The 18,120-nt window shown below is 37.0% G+C and overlaps 1 long non-coding RNA gene across 2 annotated transcripts in view; it reads right to left on the bottom strand.

Annotated features, from left to right (window-relative positions):
* Positions 1-18,116, bottom strand: part of LOC110260334 (uncharacterized) — a 146,977-nt gene extending 128,861 nt beyond the window's left edge. For both annotated transcript variants that reach the window (XR_014844363.1, XR_014844364.1), the window contains exon 1: positions 17,972-18,116. This is a non-coding gene — a long non-coding RNA (uncharacterized LOC110260334). The remainder of the gene's footprint in view (positions 1-17,971) is intronic.
* Positions 18,117-18,120: the final 4 nt, after the last annotated feature.

The raw sequence follows: 18,120 nt of genomic DNA, 5'->3' as shown, positions 1-18,120 counted from the left end.
ACAAAATTAATAAATTGGAAATTTATCAAAATTCACCATTAAGAAAAATAACAGGCAAGCCACAAACTAGGAAAAAATGTTTCAATGAATATATATTGCAAAGGCCTTTTGTCAATAATATAAAAGACAACCCCATTAAAATGGGTAAAAAATCTGAACAAGCACATCCCCAAATACAGAAATGGTCGACTAAAGTGTAAAAAAAAATGCTCATTGTTATTACATCATTATTAATCAACAGTGAAATGCAAATTAATCCCCAATGAGATATTGCCGCAGACCCCTAGAATGGCTAAAATGAAAAAAGATTTACAAAACCAAATATTGGCAAGTCTATAGAAAAAGAACTCTTAAGCACTACTGAAGGCAATGGGACAACGGACTATCTTTGAAAAAAAAAATGGGCAGTTTCTTATCTAGCTAAACATATACCTACCCCATGACTCAGCAACTATACTTTTAGGTATTTATCCAAATGAAATGAAAACACATAACCACAAAAATGTCATAACATCTTTGTTCATAATAGCCACCTGAAAACAGCCAAAATGTCCATAAAGGGGAAAAATTAACTGTGGTATATTCATTTAATGGAATACTACTCAGCAATAAAAAGAAAAGACTGGTACATAGAACAAAACGGATTAACCTCCAAATTATTGTGCTAAAGAAGCCAAAGAGTATATACTGCAGCAGTCCATCATGAAACTAGAAGGCAAAACTAACACATGGTGAAAGAAATCAGAGCAGTGGTTGCCTCTGGCAAGACAGAATTGAGAGAGTGGGACAGGTGTGAACTTGCTAAGGTGAGTGGAATATTCCACTTCTGATAGGGGAGTGGGTTGCATGGGTATATGCAGTTGTAAATACTTAAAACTCACAATTTAAGAGTGTACAGCTCACTGGATGCTAATCATACCTTCATAAAAACAAAGTAAACAAATCTCTCACATGATTGTAGGTTTACTATTTCTTCTATTTTTTCCAACATTTGCTTTTTATTTTTTTGAGGCTATGATAGGAGATACTCACACACACACACACACACACACACACACATATAGACATATATATAAAATGGGCAGGAAGGTTAGTCTGATACAAATAACTCCGTCATTACACAAATCTGAAACCAGTTCTTATGCTCAACATCCTTAGAAAATGGCATGCTTCCAATGGATTCTTAAGTAAATTCAGTAGGTAAAATAACAATTTTATTGCAGCATATTTAATATTGGGGATATTTCAGACATTCTTCCAAATTTACATATCTCTGGTGAAATTCTATTGTTGTCCTTCAAAACTTTTATCTACTACTTCTTGTATGAAATATGCCCTGATTTTTTTAAAAAAACTATTCACCAGGCACTGATAAGTGTTTCATAGACATCAGTTTTTCAAGTCTCACTACAACCTAAAAGGAAAGTAGTATTCCAAATCTCATGTTATAGCTGAAGTCAGCTTAGAGAGAAAAAAATAATACATCCAAAGTTACACCGCTTAGAAAGCAAGAAATCTGGGATTTGAACCAAGTTTTCTGTGTATACTCTTGGACATTATGCTACTGCCTCTTGGCATAACTCTCCAGCCAAAAGTAATTTCTCCCTTCTTTAAATTCTTTTAGCAAAATAAATCCTTTCGTCCATTAATCACACTGCTTCATTATCAAAGTGCGTTTCTATTCCTCTAAGGGCCTTGAAGTCAAAGGCCATATCTTATTCAGGACCCTCCATGAGAAACTGTGAAACAGACTTGGATTCAAATCCCACTCTCACTTACTGGATGACCTTGTACAAAATCATATAACCTTTTTCCAATTTCTTTTCCACTCATCGACTGGAGACCATCGCGACATACGTTCATTGCAAAAATTAAGTAAGATCATGTACTAGATTCACAGTAATCATCAATAAGGTATAGCCAGTGTTATTAACGTTCTCTGGAGATCTTTTCTCATGTAACATCTTATTGAATCACCACAACGTATTTTCCACTTTCCAGGAGAGAAAAATGATGCTTCACAGGGGCGGTACCCTTGCAGTAACTGTTTCTAACTGAATGACTCTCAGCATGGCCTTTAAATGCCTCTCCAGGCACGCAGATTCTTACACTAACAAGGAACCCTTGCCCACCTTCCCCCTTACATGGGAGCAAGGTGAAAGGTTGAGTAGCAGCTCTCAAATCAATCTTTGAAAGCGAAAGCAGTTGACCCTTTGCCAGCATTCTCTGGTCTAATTGACTTCCCGCGGTGAAACCTTTATTTTGAAACGGGACTCCAGAGCCACCCCTGGCTAAAAAGACAAAAATAATGTCGTTAACTCTGTTTGTTTTGCTTGGGATAAAGTGTCCTGAGTTCATAACAAATGTCCTCTTGTTAGCAAATGGAAAGGTATAATTAAGACGGCTTTTCCACCACTTTTAACGAGCTTTCAGTTTCCTCTCTACCTCACTCTCTCATTTTTTTAATGAGATACCAATTTCCTCCTGCCCAGCACTCACAGATACTTTAAGCAATAAAACAGACAGCTTTGATTTTCGTCTTAGTGCGAAGTTTTGCTATTAATTTATTCATCTGCAACCTGCACCACACTCTTTTTGTACTAAACGGCCTGTTAATCTTTAAAAATTAACAAGGTATCTCAGGCCAAAATATAAGGGAGAAAGGGGGAAAAATGAAAGAGGAGGTTGGGGCGCGGAAAGAAGGTTTCTGCTTAGGGTAGCATGGAAATATTGGTTTTTTCATCCCACAGCCTTTAACTTCAGCATCTTCTGGAAACACAGGCCCACAATGAAGACTTTTTCCTGGTTTCCTGCAACCTCTCTCCAATTAAGATCCAAGTATAACCCAGTCTGCCCAAACTGGGAAGCTGGTTGGGGCCTGGCTGACGTAAACAGAGACCCAGCTCCGGGGCCAGGAGCAGCAAGCAGCTCTTGGAAGATGTGTAGGTGGTGGAGAGCAGAGAGAAGGGCCTTTCTAAAGGCTTAGAATCGGCCCAACCCAGGCTGCTGCCTGCCATCTGGAAAGAGGCAGTCTTGGCAGATTTGGGCGATAAACTGCTTATTTATGAAAAGTTATTTAAAAAATTCAATGGCTCTTTAAGACTTTCAGAAATCTTGGAGCTGAGTACAAAGATTAGATGTGCACTCAGCAAAAAAACTATGTACCTTGTTCTATATGTTCTGCCCCTCCTTACCAGAGACCCCACATATGTACTATGAGTTGGAATTCATGTGACCCTATTAAATCAGATTAACTGTTTCTAACACAATATGCATTTGCTTCAAGCTTTATCGGTGACTGCACTTTCCTTTCCTCTGTATAAACAGCTTTTTAAATCAGCATCATAAATATGCTTCATTTTTAAAAAACGGAATTTTTATTTTACTTTATTTTTGATTTTTAAGGCCGCACCCATGGCATATGGAGGTTCCCAGGCTAGGGGTCGAATCAGAGCTATAGCTGACAGCCTATACCACAGCACAGTAATGCAGGATCCGAGCTGCATCTGCGATCTACACCCACAGCTCATGGCAACGCCGGATCCCCGACCAACTGAGTGAAGCCAGGGATTGAACCCATATCCTCATGGATACTAGTCAGATTCATTTCCACTGCACCACGATGGCAACTCTGAATTATTAAGATATAAATTACATACTGTAAATTTTACCTATGTACAATCAATGGTTTTAAGATATTTGGAAAATTGTGCAAACTGCACCATAATCTAAGTTTAGAACATTGTCCACAACCTAAAAAAAAACCCTCAATCCATCAGGAGTCACTCCTCGTTTCCTCCGACTCTCTAATCCCAACTCTAGGCAATCACTAATCTACCATCTCAATAGATTTGCCTATTCCGAACACTTGTAAGAATTATTCCATTATTCTGGAATTATAAGAATTGTTTACCTATTCTGGATATTGATCCTTTATCAGATATGTAAGTTGCAAATATTTTCTCCCATTCTGTGAGTTGCATTTCACTTTTTTAACGGTATCATGTGCAGCACAGACTTTTTAATTTTGATGTTCAATTTATCTATTTTTTCTTTTGTCACTTATGCTTTGGGTGTTGCTTAAAATTCAAGGTCATAGAGATTTATTCTTATGTTTTCCTCCAAGAGTTTTATAGCTGTAAGTCCAACATTTGTATCTATAAATCCATTTGGGGTTAATTCTGCATATGCGAAGGAGAGATTCAGCTTCATTTTTTTTTCATGTGGAAATGCACTTGTCCCATTACTGTTTGCTGAAAAGACTATTCTTTCCTCATTAGATTGTTTTGGTACCCTTGTTGAAAATCAACTGATTATAAACAGAAGGGTTTATTTCTGTGGTCTCATTTCCATTCCATTGATTTAATATATCTATCATTAGGCCAGTACCATGCTGTCCTGGGTCATGCAGATACGCACAAGTTTTGAAATCAGAAAGTGTTAGTCCTCCAACTTTGTTCTTCTTTTTGAATTCTGGCTATTCAGAGTTCCTCAAATTTCCAAGTGAATTTTGGGATCAGTTTACCAATTTCTGGAAATAGCAAAGCTGAGCTTTTTACAGACATTATGCTGAGTGTGTAGATCAATTTTAGGAGCATTGCCATTTTAACAGTATTAGTCTTCCAATCCATGAACACAGGATGCCTTTCAATTTATTTGGATCTTTTAACTTTCTATACTGATGTTTTATAGTTTTTAGTACAAGTTTTGAACTTCTTTCTTAAATTTATTCCTAAGTATTTTCTTCCTTTTGATTCTATTAAAAACGGAATTGTTTTCTTAACTTCATTTTTGGATTGATCACTGCTTCTGTATGAAAATACAATAGTTGTGTGTGTGTGTGTGTGTGTGTGCATGTGTTTTGTTCTGTTTTGGCTGCACAGCATGTAGAAGTTCCTGGGCTAGGGCTCAAACTTGTGCCACAGCAGGGATCCAAGCCACAGCAGTGACAATGCTGGATCCTTAACCTTCTGGACCACAGAGAAACTCCTACAATAAATTTCTGTATAATGATCCAGCATCTTGCAATCTTGCTGGAAATGTTTCTTAGTCCTAAAAGGTTGTTTGTTTGTTTTTTCCCCCTTTGGTGAATTCTTTTAAGATTTATTCCATTGCATCATCTACAGGCAGAGATGGTTTCATTTTTCCCTTTCCAATCTGGGCACCTTTCATTTCTTTTTCTTACATAGTTATCCTGACTAGAATCTCCAGTACAATGCTGAACAAAGTGGTAAAAGCAGACGCATGTCTTGTTGCTGATCACTGTTGTGTATCTTTCATTGAAGCCTTTTATCATGTTGAAGAAGTTCCTTTAAAAAAAGAAGTTCCTTTTTATTCTGTTTTTTGAGTGATTTCATAATGAAGGTGATATATTTTGCCAAATGCTTTGTCTGCATCTATTGAGTTGACCATGTGGTTTTCATTCTTTTTTCCATAAATATGAATTTATGTAACTGATTGACTTCTGTATTACTGGAATAAATCATGGTGTATAGTCTTATTTGAATGATGCTGGATTTGGTTTGATTGGAGATACCTGAATCCACATTCATAAATGATATTTATCTATAGTTTTATTTTCTCATGATATCTTTGCATGTTTTTAGTATCAGGGCAATACTGACTTCATAGAAATGAATTAGGAAGTGATCCTTCCTCTTCTGTTTTTCAAAGAGTTTATGAACATTATATTAATTCTTATTTGAATGTTTGATATAATTCACCAGTGAAATGAATATGGGTCTGGGCTTTTGTTTTGTGGGAAGTTTTCAAATTACTAATTAAATATCTTAAATTTTTATAGGTCTATTCACATTTTCTATTTCTTCTTGAGACAGTTTTAGTAATTTGTGTTGTTCTAAGAATTGTCCACTTCATCTAAGTTATCTAATTTGTTGGCATATATTTATTCATAGCATACCCTTACAATCCTTTTCATTTCTTTAAGGTTGGCTATGATGTCCTTTCTTTCATTCTTGATTTTGATAATTTGGCTTTTCTTTCTTGGTCAATTTAGCTAAGTACCTGTCAATTTTGTTTATCTTTTTAAAGAAAACCCTTTCTGTTTTGTTGATTTTCTCTTTTTATACTATGAATTATTCTCTAATCTTAATACTGGTTCTTTTTACTTTAAAACATACTTACACCTACCCACTTTCCCATCCCAGCTGTCATCTTCATTGATATCCTGTAGTCTACGTCACCCAGGCTGATATCACTTAGAGACTTGGGAGTTACACTAGCAGTCATATCCTATTACTGTTAGTCTCTCAAAACAACCACACAGCCCATTTGCACTAAGAAAAAGGAAGGAAAGAACTAAGAGAGAATTGAGGAAGACAGAATCACTTTTTTTTTTTTCTTCCAGCTTTTGCTCCATGACTTCTGGAATTGCTTCCTCTGTCTTGTTCCTTAACTTTACACTTGGAACCAATTACTGGATGAACTAATTCAACTATTGAATAATACTTGGAATTCCAAATATTTGGCATGCATACTATTGCTGTCCCTTGCCAATGGAAGATATTAATCATGTTGTCATTTCTTTTAAGGTCAGATGTGGCCTTACAGTTCTCACAGAGGGAGACTCCACATAATCACAACCAACACCTATGGGGCAGTGACTACAATCCTATACATTTACAAAATATAAATACATACATACGTTAACCAGAGACATATATTGGGATTATCATATCAACATTATTTGTAATAGCCCTAAAGAGAAAACTACCAAATACTAATCAATAATAGATTGAATAAATAAGCATGATATTTTGCACAATGGGCTACTACACAGCAATGAGAATGGGCTAATATTCAGCTCTACAACTAGACTGGACAATATAAATGATGCTCACCAACCTAACACCGAACCAAACAAGCCAAAAATGAAATAACCTATTCTGTAGGAGTCCATTTATATGGATTAAAAACAAGAAAAATGAATCTGTGCTATTAGCAGTCAGGATAACTGTTACCCTTGGGAGGAAACTGGGAAGAATCATGAGAGTGGTTCTGGGGATGGATAATTTGTTTCTTTTTTTTCTTTCCTTTTTTTTTTTTTTTTTTTTTTTTGTCTTTTTAGCTATTTCTTGGGCCGCTCCAGCGGCATATGGAGGTTCCCAGGCTAGGGGTCGAATCGGAGCTGTAGCCACCGGCCTATGCCAGAGCCACAGCAACACAGGATCCGAGCCGCATCTGCAACCTACACAACAGCTCACGGCAACGCCGGATCGTTAACCCATTGAGCAAGGGCAGGGACCGAACCCACAACCTCATGGTTCCTAGTCGGATTCGTTAACCACTGCACCATGACGGGAACTCCTAATTTCTGTTTCTTGATACGATGCTCAGTGTCACCCAGGGTGTACTGAGTGCGTGAAAAATCTTCATCCTTTAATCTTATAATGTGTTTCTCTGTATGAATATTATATTTCAATAAAACATTTTTGACAGTTTGGTTTACTCATCTCCCTAAGTAGATAGTGAACTCCTCCAGTTTTTGGAACCATGTATTTATTTCACTGAATCTCCTTTGGATTTAGGCCAGTGATGGAAACATAACAGAAACATGTTGCTTTACTTTTCTACCAATTCTACTTTGTGGAATCTGGAATGTACTTGATTTTGTAATTGTCCTTTATCCACAGGGTACAATGTTCCTGGAAAACTTTGTAATTTATTCCAATCCAGGCTAACTCAACTCCATGGTGTCCCTTCTCATATTCTGGTTCCTGTTTCTGATACCTTTACTTCCCGCCTTTGCTGCCAGACCTTGGTAAACTGTGGGGTTAGGACTACTCCCCGGTGTTCTATATTGGACAAACTGATTTGGAATACATGAAAGAATTAGAAATACAACTATCTATAAATTATGCCAGTTACATGCTGTTCATCCCCCACACAGAAAACTTTTTCAGTATGCTTAAATGCTATAGATATTGCCATTCATATGAGAAGTAGGCTACTCTCAGTATCTTTTGCTTTGGGGCTTCAATATCTCCCAGTGTTATGTGTTTCCTTGGAGATGGATATAATTATGCCCAAGTTTGGGCCAAGCTCAGAGAGGTCAGTTAGGTCAGGTAATACAGACTGAATTATGTTGTGATGACAAACAGTTCCCAAATCTCACTGACTTATACCAAGCATTTGCTTTTGCTCAAACTGTTTCCATTGTAGACCATCTATGGCTCTGCTCCACCTTATCTTTCTAGGATGCAGGCTGAAGGGATGATTTTTTTCAGGGGTGGTCCTAGTCTTACGGTAGAAATAACAGTGAATATTGTTTTATGGCTCTTATTTACACTTTTTTTCCTCAGAAGTGGCACATAACACTTCTGCCCATATTTAATCAGTCAGGGCGAGCAACATAACCATGCCTAACACCAACAGGGAAAGGATATATCATCTTTACACATGGAGAAACAGGGAGTGTTTATAACAACAAAGCAGTAAAGCTGAAAGGAAGACAGGGATGTGATCCCTCCCTCTATTAATTTATAAACAAATGGCGATAATTCACATTCCATATTTTTCTACTCTCAGTTTAAGCTCTGGCATTTTTATCCTGAACAGCTCGGGTGAGAACAAAGACTAGACATTAGTACTACAGAAACCATCTTGGCTGCAACCTTGCCTTGACCTTTTCAGAGGTCCCATACCCCGCATATTGTGGAGAGATGGAGGCAGGTGTCTTCCTCAAAGCATCTGTTTGATGGAATGTGTTCCTTGATGTACCTGGATCCATTTACAGAACTATCCTTATCTAGCTCAAGTATGTTGTCTGAAGAATAAGAATGATAATAGAAGACAGACCATCCTAGACTCCACCCTCAGTTTATAGAATGAAGGAGGCAATTACTATTTTCTGAAAATGTCTAAAAGTTTCCTTTAGAGGGAGGAAATATTGGGGAGGGAGAGATGAAAAGGAAAAGCACAAAGAATTTTTTAGGGCAATGAAACTACTCTATATGATGTTATGATGGTAGATACAAGTTATCATACATTTGTTCAAACTCACAGAAGTTATAACACCAAGAGTGAACCCTAATGGACACTGTGGACTCTGGTTGATAAGTATGTTTTAAGGTTGGTTCATCAACTATAACTAATGTGTACCACTCTGGTGGGGGGGGTGTTGGTATTGGGGGAGGCTATACATATGCGGAGACAGGGAGTACATGGGAAATTTCTCTACCTTCTGCTCAATATTTCTGTGAACCTAAAACTGCTTAAAAAATAAAGTCTATTTTTAAAAGATAAGGGAATCTTTTGTTAATTCTTGAAAAGCCTAAAACGAAGGTCATGAAATGCCTAGTTGCCCTCCCTAAGGCAGAGGGTGGCTTTTGCCAATAAGACAAGAGTTCCCTAGCCTGTCATAACAGAACTGGTCAGTACTACATCCTCCAGAGAGTACCTACAAAATGTAGATCACTGGACAGATAAGCACAGTTCAACAGAGAGAACTTCTAGTTGGCTGGAGTTGTCGAATTAAGCTACTATTGTCCTACTAAACAGATGGGGCTCTACCTCAAAGCTGCAGAAACACCCAGGTGTCTAGGCTGAAGGGTGCTGAGTGAATCAGTTGGAATTCGTTTCCCCTTTGATTCTAAGCACAGGAAAAGTCTGTCACTGCTGGTCACTGTTTGTGGAAAAGAAAGAGAGGGTCGGGCTGAAGAAGGAAAAAGGAGGCAGTGAAGCACAAAGCCTATCCTTAAATTCCTCTGAAAGGAGGGTGGTGAATGAAAGGATGAGGAGGAGGAAAATTACAAAAACAAATGTGTGCCCAAGATCCATATGGAAGCCAGATACTCAGTGTGTGGGCAAAAACTCTCTTCTGTTCCAGGTGCTGTCTCTGGTGGCTGTGTGGCTCGTCAGCCCCTCCCTTTCCCCAAACCACAAGCCATTCCCACTCCTCTGCAACTCCTCCAAGACACAGAGCTTATGTCTGAAAACATGTTCTATGAAAATTAATATCATTATTTTCCCTATCTACTGTCTCATGAAAAAGATTATAAATCATATAATCAGGAGTTGTTGGAATACGAAGGAACTTTAGAGAATAGCAGTAATAGAAAACTAAAGAGATAGTGGACAGATGTGAATTTCAATTCTGACTCCCATTCATGAGCTAAGTAAACAAGTTACTTAATTTCTTCAAAACTGAGTTATTCTAATTTGTAAAGTGGTGATGAAAACAATATCCCCCTTATCCTGCAACCACTCTTTATTCATTCATTCATCAGATCTGTACATTTAACATGTATCTATATAATGTTTACTCTATACCAGACACCATGCTATGATGGGGGCATATGGTAGAGGACCAGGGTATGGTTCTTAGCTTCACGATGCTTACAGTTTCTCTGCTAGGGAGGACAGACATCAATAATCACATAAATAAATAAATAAATATATGTGACATGAAGTCAAAGGATCTCAGCATTTGGGCTGAGATGTGAAGAAGGAGTAGGAATTAGTGGAGTAAAGTGGGATGGCAATGGGGTAGGGTGATACGTTGGGCAGAGGGAACAATTTGATGGTGCTGACGAACAGTTGAGTTTCCATAAACAAAACAGTATGAAGATCATGAACAAAATGAAAATAGCATTGCAGGCAGAGCTGAAAGGAAAAACGGAAGGGCAGCCTTGTGGACCATTTAATGGATTTTGTATAATACCGGAAGTGAATAAGGAAGCCAGAGAAGGGTTTAAGCAGATGAATGACTATTAAATAATGTTTATAAAATATCACTTTAACAGTTGTTTCCTGAAGTGTTTTCATGAAAAAAAAATACACAAAAAGTGTGTTTGTGAAAAATACACAAGTAGTTTAATTTCTTTATTTTTAAAATGAGGAGTCATAAAATCTATCATATGATCAGAACGGCCAAAGAGAACAAGAGTATGATAATGCTGAGTCCTGAAAAAAAAAACATTTGTTTACTTGGATTGATTTTAAATAAGAAATCTACTGCAGCTTCAATAATTGATGGCATTTAAGAAAAGATTATCTATTTGACTTTGAATCCAGGAATATTCTCCTTGGAATAGCCCAGGAGTGAGGCATTAGCTTGATGAAGAAAGTACAATCCTTGCACAGGGCATTACCTTGTAGGCAGTTTACCACACAAACCACAAATGTTCAAATTTCAGATAAACAACACTCCTTTGGTATAAGTATGTACCAAATATTACATGAAACATACTTATATTTAAAAAATTTGTTGTTTACCTGAAATTCAAATTAGGGATTGTATAATTTTATTTGCTTAATCTGGCAACCATCAGTCATAGACTCACAATAATATTATCTGTTGGTTTTCCATTTTTACAATTGCTTTAAAGGTAAAACATCAACTGACTTTATAATAGATCAGAATGTAAATTTTAACAACTTCTTTTCATTGTAAAATAAAAGACATATAGGGTGGAGGGTGAGAAAGACAGGTAAAGGAATCTTTTTTAAAGATAAAAAAATAAAGAAAGAAAGGCGTAGAAGACACAGGATTGGGAGAGAGAGAAAAGAGTGAAGAAAGGTATGGGGATGGTAAGGGCACCCATGTCTTTATCTTAGACAGCTGGGATACTGGTAAAAGTTGATGTGTACTGCATGATCCATCTATTTCAATATGCTTTTGTGCCAGACAAAGTTGTAAGAGATTTCATGGCCATGTTTTAATTAAGGCATAGATACCTTATTGCTTCTAAAAGCTCCCCCCCAATATACTTTCAAAGTCTGGTTTGTACCACCTTAAGAAAGGAGGAGCACTCCAACTTTACTAACTGCTATATAAAATAGTTCACTAAAAGTCATCTTTAGCCAGTGCGGTTGAAACCAGTAGTTAATGTGTTGGTCAAAAAAGCCAGTTAAAGTGAGAAATCATAAAAAGTGATACACACATACCTTATGCATTTTATAATAATTTAAAACATGTGAATGACTATTTATGTGCCAATCTTTTCATGCAGGGCCAAGACCTTTTCTTTGAGTTTGAATCCCTGAGTATGAGTTTTGTGTCACCAAAAAGCAACATCTCTCATTTCCATTTATAGTTTCCATAAAATGTAATGAGAATTTAAGTACACTTTTAAAGCAATTTGAGTGCAGAAGCCCTCTGTGTTTTCACAGAAATTTCCTACATCTTCCACACTGTCTTGCCCACAGCATTTTTTTTTAATGATTTTACTGAATCTTTCCAAAGCATTCAATGTGATTTCTTGTAGGAAATAAATCCCAAACAACCTTATTTTTGCATTCCTAGTCCACTGATTTTAATACTCTTCCATTACGTTATAAAATTATATAACCAATAAGACTGAGATACACAGGGCCGATTTTTATAATAGCATAGGGAATTTACTAATTCTTCTTTTCCCTTTTTTTTTTAATTGAAGTGAAATTTACATTTTGTCTCCCAAAGCAGTGGAAATAAAATAGCTAAATTATCTAGGTAATTAAGTCTTCTTAGAGGCTAAACTACTGGGAGGCAAGAAACGAGATTAAGCAATTTCTGAAGGTCAATTTCACTCAAAATTTACACCATGATATGTATACTGATGTCACTATTTCATTTCTTAAAATGCTACATGTTTGATTTTCCTAAAATTTTAGTGCTTCCATGAAAGGGTTTTATATTTCTCTTGCAGCTTCTTCTCTTTACCTGCTTAAGGGTGACATGGGGTATATAGGAATAACCTATTTGTTTAAAAGCCTAAGAAAGTTTCTAGGAATAATGCAGGTTATACTGAGACTTAATTTTCAAATAACTTACTCATTCTCAATTCCTTCAAGAAATCTACTTTCGGAAAAAAAAAAAAAAAAAGAAATCTACTTTCATGAATGTATAATCTTACCTTCCATGCTACATCCAGCCAGAAGGCTACAACTGACATAATCACACTAATGAAAAAATGTTTATATTTAGTTTTCAACAGAATTGTAGCAATCCTTGCCTTACTTCCTCTCAATCAAGAACATCTATGTCTTAAAGCATAAAATTTCTTCTTGCTTCTAGAAATAAATTGTTTCATAAACCAGGTTATAGTCCCAATTTTTCTTATCCATAAATACAATGCTTTCCATTAATTTCTAGAACTGAAGGTTAAATTGGGCTGTTTTCCTTGAGACTAATTTTCAGTAAAGCCAAATTTTTACAAATAACTGTTTTTGTTTTGTTTTGTTTTGTTTTTTGAGCATCTTATATGGATTTTCTGTTTTTAAATGTTCCTTTAAACCGAGAAAAGAGATTCATTGTTGGAATGATGGATTTTGCTTTTTGTTAAAAAAGACAGAGTGCTCAGGGTGGGGTCTGACCATTTCCTGCCCCAAAACACAACTGTAAAGATCAGTCACGTTACAGGCCTAAACAACCTGACAAGATCACTTTAAAGGCAGTAGCAAATACAGGTGATTCCCAACAGGGGGCTTAGGGAAAGGTAGCTGGGTTTAATTCACCCTTAATGAACAGGCAGTTTTTCCTTCTGGTAACACTGCCTCAATACTGGAGCCATCAGAGCAGGCCAGGACACTCCTCAGGAGAGCATGTTTCCTTGGCTAAAATGAATGGATCTTGGTACAGACTTAAAGGGTTCCAAGACTGTTGAAATCCTACCCTTCACTGCAAACACAGATTAAAGGCAACCTCTTCTCTAGATTGAACAAATCTGAATTGACGTTCCTTTTCTGAAATCCCACTGAATTTGCTTCTGTTTATTTTAACTCATTGAGATTATACTTTCTTTAATTTTATTTTTAACCAATAGGACCTCCCCACTAGATTATAAGCTATCTGAAAAAAGGATCTTGTTTCATTCATTATTGTATCTCCAAGGCACTGTGCTAGGAAGAAAGGGTATAGGATAGGACAAAGATGCATTAATTCCTGAGATCCCAGTCTAATGGAGGGGAATAATCTCTAAATAAATATTTGCAATGCAATTTGCTAATGGTTATGTTAAAAGGGTATACAGGGCAATATGGAAACTAAGAGGAGGGAAGAAGCTGACTGCATTTTGAGATTTAGTAAAGCATTCAAAAAACAGTATTTTACACACAAGACACACTATCCCAGCTAAGCAAACTGCATGAATTTCTAGTCCCAAGATGCACCTATGTATACACATACACTTTGGGTCTGTAGTTGACACGTTTTTGAGTTGTCTGAAGGCTCCTCTACTCTCCTTCTCTGACAAGTATCCCTAACTTCCCCTTCAGGCCATTTTTATAACTCCATCCCTTAGCCTTAGGTGATTGGCCCAGGAGAAGGATCTACCTCAAGGCAGACCAATCCAACATGAAGTATTGAAAGGTGTGGTGCATTGGATCCATAACACCTTCCAATACTTCTCATCTTATGCTACTGTGGATATGACCATAGCATGCATAGGTTCTTTAAATCTATAATGACAAAAAAATTACATCCTGGCAATAAACTTTGTTAAATAAATCAATGGGATCACTGTGAGAAATTTACTGGGCCCACACACTTACGGTCAATTAATCTATGACAAAGGAGGCAAGAATATAAATGGAAAAAAGACGGTCTCTTCAATAAGCGTTGCTGGGAAAACTGGACAGCTATATATAAAAGAATGAAATTAGAACATTCTCTAACACCATATACAAAAATAAACTCAAAATGGATTAAAGACCTAAATGTAAGACTAGAAACTATAAAACTTCTAGAAGAAAACATAGGCAGAACACTATGACCTAAATTGCAGCAATATTGTTTTGGATGTCTCCTAAAGGAAAGAAAATAAAAGCAAAAATAAACAAATGGGACCCAATTAAACCTAAAAGCTTTCGAATGGCAAAGGAAACAAACCACTGGCAAAATGAAAAGCCAACCAAATGAATGGGATAAAATGTCTGAAAATAATATGACCAAAAAGGGGTTCATATCTCAAATATATAAATAGTTCATACAACTTAACATAAAAAACCCAAATAACCCAATTAAAAATGAGTAGAAAGCCTGAACAGACATTTTGTCAAAGAGGACATGCAGATGGCCAATAGATACCTGAAAAAATATTCAACATCCCTAATCATCAGGGAGATGTAAATCAAAACCACAATGAGGTATCTCCTCACACCTGTCAGTATGGCTATCAACAAAAAAACACAAAGACCAAATGTTGGCAAGGATGTTGATAAAAGGGAATGCTTGAACATAGTTGGTAGAAATGTAAACTGATGTAGTCACTATGGAAAACAGTATGGAGGGTTCTCAAAAAACTAAAAATAGAACTACCATATGACCCATTAATTCCACTCCTGGGTATATATCAAAACAAAAAAACAAAAACCCAAAACACTAATTCGAAAAGATACACACACCCCAATGTTCCTGGCAGTATTATTTACAATTGCCAAGATATGAGAGCAACTTACGTGTCCATCAACACATGAATGGATAAAGAAGATGTGGTACATATATACAACAGAATACTACTAAGTCATAAAGAAGGATGAAATTTTATCATTTGCAGCAACATGGATGGACTTGGAGGGTATTAGCTAAGTGAAATAAGTCAGACAAAGACAAATACTGTATATTATCACTTACCCATGAAATATAAAAAAATAAAACAAACAAACAAATATGACAAAACAGAAACAGAATCACCGATAAAACAAACTAGTGGTTACCACTGGGGAGAGGAAAGGGCGGAGGGACAAGAGAGGGGCAAATTTTAAGAGCTATACACTAGTCTGTATAAAAATAAGCTACAAGGATATTTTGTACAACAGAGGGAATATGTCAGTATTTTAGAACTATAATATATAGCCAGTATTTTATTTTATAGCTGTAAATGGAGTATAACTTTAAAAAATTGTGTATCACTATATTGAACACCTGTAACTTATATAATATAGTACACCAACTATACTTCAATAAAAAAGTGGAAAAACACAAAAATTTACTGGGAAAAGTCCATACTGAGTGCTTACTGTTTCTCCGTGGCTATCAATGAGCCACTAAAGGATAAATGAGATATAGTCCCTTCCATCCTGGGCAGGCACATAGAGAAATAATCACAATACATGGAAAGCTACAGGCAACAGCAGAAGAGAGGTCCAGCTCTGCTTAGATTATGAATCCCTGGTTTTAGGTCACTCTGAACTTCACTGACCTCCTAGACACAATCACAAACAAGGAAAATGTTTTCAACAAGATTTTGGTGTATTTCTCCCGTCATCAAAATTTAGTACAAGAAACCTGCCTGATGTGAGTTCAGGTTAGATTCCCCAGCTGAATTCACTGTAACCTTTCTCTGTAGGGATTTTTCTCTTCTTCCATTCGGGTTATTGAGCAGAAGCTGAACAACTCCAGTCTGCCCCTTCAGTCTGGCAACCAAGACCTCATGGGCTGCCAGACCTAAGGGACGGAGCTCCAGCATGGGAACTCTTGAAAGGGGTGGCACTGCCTCCTGAGGGGTCCCCCAACTGGGAAATTCAGGGATGACAGATTCCCTTCCTGGTCTCTATTTCTCTATTTGCCCTGTTTTACTGGGATATGAGCCTCACTGAGGCAGCTGGGGTATGCGTGTTCGCAGCTAACAGGGGCAAAGGCTGGCACTGAAAGGAGCTACTTCCAGAGTAGAGATCCTGTTTCCACCATTACCACTTTCCTAGGACTTATTCAGCACCCAGGCTCCGGGAAGATTTACGAGCTGCTTAAAACATTCATGTTTGCTTACTGCTGATCACTGGAAATTCAAGGGTGAGAACTGGATTGTTAGCAGTCAGGGAGCCCTCTGTTCCAGGCCCCTGGGCTCTGCATACCCCCTTAGGTTTATCTCTCTATGCCTCCCTTCACAGCTTCCCCTGAGGCACATGCCACAGATTTCCTCCTGGGCTTTACTTGAATTTGCCAAAATTTAGTAAATGTGCAACAGATTGGGAGAGCTAGAAAAAAACCACACAACCTATATAAGAACTCATATTTGTGAAGTAGTTTATGGTTCACAAGGTACATTCACATACATTAGCACCTAGTTCATTTGTTCATTCATCCAACCATGCATCCTTATATCCTATTTATTAGACCCAAATGCATGCCAAGAATTGAGTCTTGACCTTGTATTTTACCAAAGAGAGAATAATGCTTAATTTCTGTGGACCTGTATTTAATTCTGTAAAATCTACTTATTGAACATTTTTGAAATACCTAGGCTGTGAAAAGTAGTATGTGAAGTATTATGAGTAGAAAATATCAAATTCAGTAAGTTGGGCTAAAGATAATACAGGTATCATCTAGTGAAGGAAAAAGATGTTACAAGAACAAAACGAAGAAATGCAATGGGGTGGGGAAAGGGAATGGGATTAAGATAGGAAGCCCAGCTCCTCGATTTCAACTGGGAACAAAGCAGAGTGATCAGGTCTGGGGGGACCTCTTTCCAATTCTGACTAAGAAGCAGAATCAGCATTCAACCCATCCAAGTCTAGAGGAAAGGGGGTTATGCAAAAGAGCCTCTTTTAATATGATGTGTTGGAGTAAATCGATGGTTTTAAAAACCATATTCCATGGAACCCATAGGTATTTGCTTTGCTGCTGTTACACACTAGAGCAGCTTTGCTGTTTTCCTTTATTCACTCTGAATTTCAGCAGTGACTTTACTTTGAATAAAGGGTTCTAAAGTTAAAAAAGAAAGAACACAAAGGGGGAAGAAAAACCTATCGGAGTAGCCTTCAATATCCTGTGACTCTGTTTACTATCATTACGTTGGTGCATTCTTGGAATGTTTTAATTTTAATATGAAAATTAAAAAAAAAACACGAACAAAAAATTTTTAATGAGATTTCAGACATCACCATAGAGAAGACAGCGGGGGATTTGCTGAAACCTTCAATTCCCCTCCTCCAAACAACCAGCCTTGCGGCCCAGATTTATTTAATCCTGGCCCCGATTTTATGCACTTAACAATTTAATGGTATCAAAATAGGTTAAGATTTGCCTTACCTTAGGTCAGGATAAAGATTTAACGTCTCTTCATTTTCTGAGTTCTTCATGTCACCTACTCCGTTTTATGCATTTAGAAATCTTGAAAAGTGCAAGCTCCTACCTCTAGTCATTAGGACCCCTCCGGTTTCCGCACTGGAGCCTCCGCG

Source organism: Sus scrofa, chromosome 4, assembly GCF_054392235.1.
Source record: "Sus scrofa isolate SSC_HxYL_T2T_F1_AM1 chromosome 4, Sscrofa_HxYL_maternal_Yorkshire_Landrace_v2.0, whole genome shotgun sequence".
NCBI classification, from domain to species: Eukaryota; Metazoa; Chordata; class Mammalia; order Artiodactyla; family Suidae; genus Sus; species Sus scrofa.
This window is presented reverse-complemented; position numbering and strand designations above follow the sequence as displayed.